Below are 5,240 nucleotides of genomic sequence, written 5' to 3'. Positions count from 1 at the left end.
TGAAAACAACTCTACTACACTACTGCTTACGAAGGGCTCGGACTCGGACGGAACTGATGCAACGCACATAGGTGGGGTTAATTAATTGAAATTGTATTTGGTGCACGTGATCATGGGAGGAGAATGTGCTCCAACAAGTTGAACGTCATTGCCACCGTTATCACTTCTAGCGAAGGTTGGATTGGTTCTGCAGAAAAGATGATCAAAGCAATTAATTTATCAATTGAACTATTATCATTTACTGCTATGTGACGACATACCTTCTGAATAGTGAATACATTTGGAATACAATGAGTAATACAACCGGACCATAACTATAGCATCAAAATGTGCAGGAATTATAATTATGAAAATATTTCATGGAGAGTCGCTAGGAGTTTCATAAATGCATTCTTTACCCTTAAACTTTGACTAGTTTCAATAGAAAGATTCTGTGCTAGTGAACTCAATTTTCTACAAAAATTTTAATTAGTTCTTTTGGTAGATGAACAAATTTCCTCTAGAAGTTTCTGAAAATCGTAAAAATTAGACAGCTTCTACTGAAAGTTGAACAAACTTCCACCGGCAGTTGGACTATCTTCCACTGAAGTTGAACATACATGCGCTTCCTGCTGAAGTTTGCCTAATTTTCAACGGAAGTTGTCAGCGAATGTTGGTCCTACTACCAACGGAAGTTTGACAAACTCAGCGGAAGTTTATTGTCAATCCAGCGGAAAGAGTTTCAGCAGAGGTTTGTCCAATTTCAGTTTAGTTAAGCAAACTCTGCGGGCAGTTGGACTAATTTCGAAGAAAGAGTCCTTTATATTTGGACAAATATCTTTAAGAATTTGACAAACTGCTCTTGAAACTGCACCGAAAACTTGAGACTTTCGCAATAAGTCCAAAATAAGTTCAACTAAATTATCATAAGCAATTTTCGTTTATTGCATTATGGCCAATTTTCATGTGATGTTCAAAGCAGCCATTAGCTATTTGGGATGATTAGTAATACAGTCACGATCGTTGCATTATTTTTGATTAAGTTTTGACGTCTTGCTCATAATGGGCTTAAATTCATTTGAATTCAATGAAGCAGGCGATATGCCGAAACACACAAAATATCTACGAATATTCCTTATTCTACGACAGACACATACAGAAACACTGTAACAAACAGATAGAGATGCATCTAATCTACATTCTACCAATGACCCATCTTTCCATGGAAATCAGTAACCACTAAACCTCCTATTACGGATTCATCTACGTACTCGTCAAAGACCCTGATTGTTTGCACACATTTCCGTCGTTCTGCATGCTCCCAACGAACGGAGACACAGTTGAGAAACAGACATCCACCGTCTAAATAGTACACTACACACGTAGGGACGAGCAATGAAATCCTACATGAGGCAAAGAAGATTCATTCAAAATTCACCAGAACCGAGCTGATGACAATGATCTCGGCGCCCATCAAAGTCACGTGATTGAGTAGCATTGTCTAATCGACTTTTCTGTTGCCAGATGATGAACCCAAGTTCACACGTTCGGATTCTGGATAGGTACCCGACAAACTAATTAGGAAAACAGGACTAGATCTATGGATAGAGGAACAGTACTGTTCAGGAAAGGTCGGTTTCACTCACGCATCAAATCAAATCATCGGCGACATTGTCGTGCTGGTCTTCATCATTCTTAATTGCTTTAACATTACCTAACGTGTCGAAAGTCGTGGGGGTATTTTTGCAGCCTACCACGTGCGCCACCGGCCGTGGGAATGGTGAGTCGTTTGGTCAATCTAAAACGAAATGTCGTTAATCACGGTTCAGCGAAGGGCCACTTCATTTTGCTTCATACAGGAACGTCTATCGTTAAACCGATAGTACTTGTCGTCCTTAAAGTAGTGTAGCCATTGGTGTACTGCAGCGCAGCATCAATGTTTTGGGCACCCTTCCAGTTGGAGATGGGTTTCGGGTACGTAGACTTGACCGGCGGCCGCTTCAGCAGGTCGAACCGCAGAACTTGCTACCCTTGTAAAGTAGATTTTGCCGTTACCGCCCCAAACAGGCAGCGTCAGATGGTCCGGAATACCGAGTGAATCCTTCGCTGATCTCCTTCGGTCTCTCCGCCACTTGTCGAATTACCGCCAGTACTGGTCCCCTGGAAGAGTACGTCTTCCATTTTGTACGTGAAGGCGGCATCGATGTTTCCTGCGAGTGAAAAATTGATAATGAAAATTTGGGATCAATCACAAATGAATTCTACAAACCTGAGTAGTCAGGCCATCCTTCAGCAATTTTCTTTGGATAACCCTCCGCTACGGCATTCTCCGTCAGTTTTAATAGTTGTACCCCTTGAAGGCGTAGAGTACTGCCATCCGCGTGTTGAACATGGCGTCGATCTTGGGTGAGGAGCACAGCTCGAGTCTGGATCTCGTTGCACTGGACGTGAGGTCGTTCGGGTGGGTTGAACCCACTGCCACTGGAGCTTCCTCCGGTTTTGCGTCCATAGAGACTTTGGATTCCCTGGGTGGTGAAAAAAAAACACATTATTTACGGAAATAGTGGTTCGCACTGTCAATGGCAGTTATTTAGGTTGCGAACATAGGGTCGATAGACAAATTATATGAGAGACAAAAGGTTAAATGGTTGATTTCATCAATCTATTCGTCGAACCTATTCTATGTTTGCTCGATTTTTTGTCCTTCGATCTTCAGTCATAGAAAACATACGATGAGAAAAGGCTGTTTCAACTACCCGAATTTTAGTGTTGTCAAATCAACTAAGGACAAGTCTAGTATCAGTAAAAAGTCTCTAATTGAACAAAATTCGTAAACTCTGCCATTCGTATATTACACCATACTCTATTCCATCTCACCTGAATGTCATCGGAATCCACGAAACACCGGATCATACCCCCGGTAGAACGGTGCCATCAGAACCGAAACCGCATCCAGTGACTCAACCCCAGCAGTGACCAAACTCGTGAGCAGCAACGGAACAGATTCGTCCCCGACTCTTCCAATCGTCAAAACTCCGCATCGTCAAAATGAGGCATCCTCCGTAAACCGGGAAGTAAGCGTGCGCCAGGGTACCGCCCGGGCCATCAAACGGATCACCATCGCCGTGTCGTTAACCTCGAACCTAATATCTATGGCACTGGGGCGCTCTTCTTTGTGTGAACGACAGATCGGTGTACTCACTCCCACCGAAAGCCTTAGCTATTTCCTTATCTACTTCGCGCGATCCAGCCGCGACGGATACTTCGATATCCTATAGGTAAGCGCTTTCACCTCACCGACTGCCCTGGAGGGCGTACCGTTTCGATCAGGAATCCGATCCGAATCGACCTATCCCGAACTCCACCGTGGCAGTGACGCAGGCTCCATCGTTTCGCCGTCCAGCTCGCCGGTTATGTTGAGGCCGGCAAGCTCTGAAACTCCATGATTGCCTTCTCCCAGGTATCCTTCTCAGCAGGCTCCCGCTGATTTGGATTCAGTACTTCGCACTGAGGAGCCAAATTGTGACAAGTAGAGCTGCGGACGAGATAAAAGATAAAAAACACAAATTAGATAACGGAATCAGAAACTACAGTTAAGGGCTTTCTTCAATACGGGAACCCATTCGTACAAGTAACGATCGACGCAAAGCGCAGACAACCGAGAACACCGCCATTCTGCAACCTCCTTTCGTGGCAACTTTCCCATGCCAAATGGTCCACGGAATTGTTCTATGGAACAAACCGCGTAGAAACGCAATTAGTATTCTGTGAACGGCGGGATGGCACCTGAACGAGGCAATAATCGAACCCCAAGGACATTCTACGGGCAGCCAGCAGCCATTAGCAGGCCGTCCCCATCGAGTTAGCATTAGTGATTCCGGACGTGTGTTGGCGTGTGCGCAAATTCAGCCACTGCGGAGTAGACTTTGTATGGGGCACGAAGGTGAGATTACTGGAAGATCGAGATTGAGATCAACTGATGATGATAGCAGAAAGTGTCCATCGTCGGTGTCGTGGTTAATAGTCGTATACAGTATTCGAGGGGCATTTACAGGATGTCATTAAAATTGCAATTAATTTTGGCTGAAATATGAATGGATGACTAACCGGTAGATATTTTCATATCTCGAGACATCAGCACAAGTGCATATTGGAAAATGTGTGTTCTTTCTGACGTAGGACTTCATCTTTGTTTTCGATATGGAAATACGGATAATAAAATGTTCGAACAATTCAAGCCGAAAATAATTTGATTTTGTAGGTTAGAAAATCGATTTACTTTTAAGTCATCAACACGAAAGTTAATTTTTTCAATTAAAAACATTTGTTGATTTGTTGATTTTTTAAATTCCTACCCACCCTCAAATTAAATTTTATTTCTGGTGGATACACAATAAGAAGTGTAGAAACGAAGAATGAAAAACTCATTAAAGAAAAAACAGATCTAGTCACTGTATTTAACAGAGATCATGCATACGAAACATTAAACGCCGTTTTGGTTATTTCAAATCGGATGTAATTCAGTCAACGCTTTTTGAACTTTCGTTCAGTCGTCAGACACGGAATGCAGTTAGCTTTGCAAGCTAAGGCAAATTCTTCAATCTGGTTATGGCGAGTTCGATTCATTAAAAGCCTCCTTTGAAGAGCTCGAAAGTCCTTTTAAAGAGACCTTTCTACATGATGCTCAAAAGCCTTTTCAAGGGGTTCGAAAACATAATTTCAAAGGGTCGAAGCCTTCTTTCAAAAGATTTCAAGTCTCTTTCAAGATGCTGAGGAGAGCCTCCTTGAAAATATAAGGAAGCCTTTTTCAAAGATACTCAGGCATCTTTCAAGGAGGTTAGAGGCCATATTGCAGGAGATTCTGAAGTATTCAAGAGCTCAGGAAGCCTCCTTTTGAGAGGTTCGGAAGCCTTTTTCTAGAGATTAGAAGCATCCTTTCAAAGGATCTCTCAAGACGTTCTAAAGCCTACTTTCAAAAGTTCAGTAGCTTCCTTCCGATGTTTAAAAAGTTTAAAACTTCCTTTCAAGAGCGAAAACCTTCTTGATCAGGCACTCATTTGAAGCTCAGAAGCCTCCTTCCATGAGGGCTCAGAGCCTACTTCCATGAGGCTCAAAGCCTCCTTCAGCTCAGAGCCTCTTCCATGGGCTCAGCCTCCTTCCATGAGGCTCAGAGCCTCCTTCCATGTGAGAGCTCAGGCCTCCCCTTCCATGAGGCTCAGGCCTCCTTCCATGAGGCTCAGGCCTCCTTTCAGAGGGCTCAG

General features: G+C 43.3%; 1 pseudogene; it reads right to left on the bottom strand.

Moving 5' to 3' along the window:
• Nucleotides 1-1,628: 1,628 nt before the first annotated feature.
• LOC134209240 (uncharacterized) overlaps nucleotides 1,629-5,240 on the bottom strand; it is an 11,572-nt pseudogene continuing 7,960 nt past the window's right edge.

The sequence above is a fragment of the Armigeres subalbatus genome, chromosome 2 (genome assembly GCF_024139115.2).
Source record: "Armigeres subalbatus isolate Guangzhou_Male chromosome 2, GZ_Asu_2, whole genome shotgun sequence".
Classification (NCBI taxonomy): Eukaryota; Metazoa; Arthropoda; class Insecta; order Diptera; family Culicidae; genus Armigeres; species Armigeres subalbatus.
The sequence above is the reverse complement of the archived record's forward strand: the minus strand, read 5'-3'. Positions and strand labels throughout refer to the sequence as shown.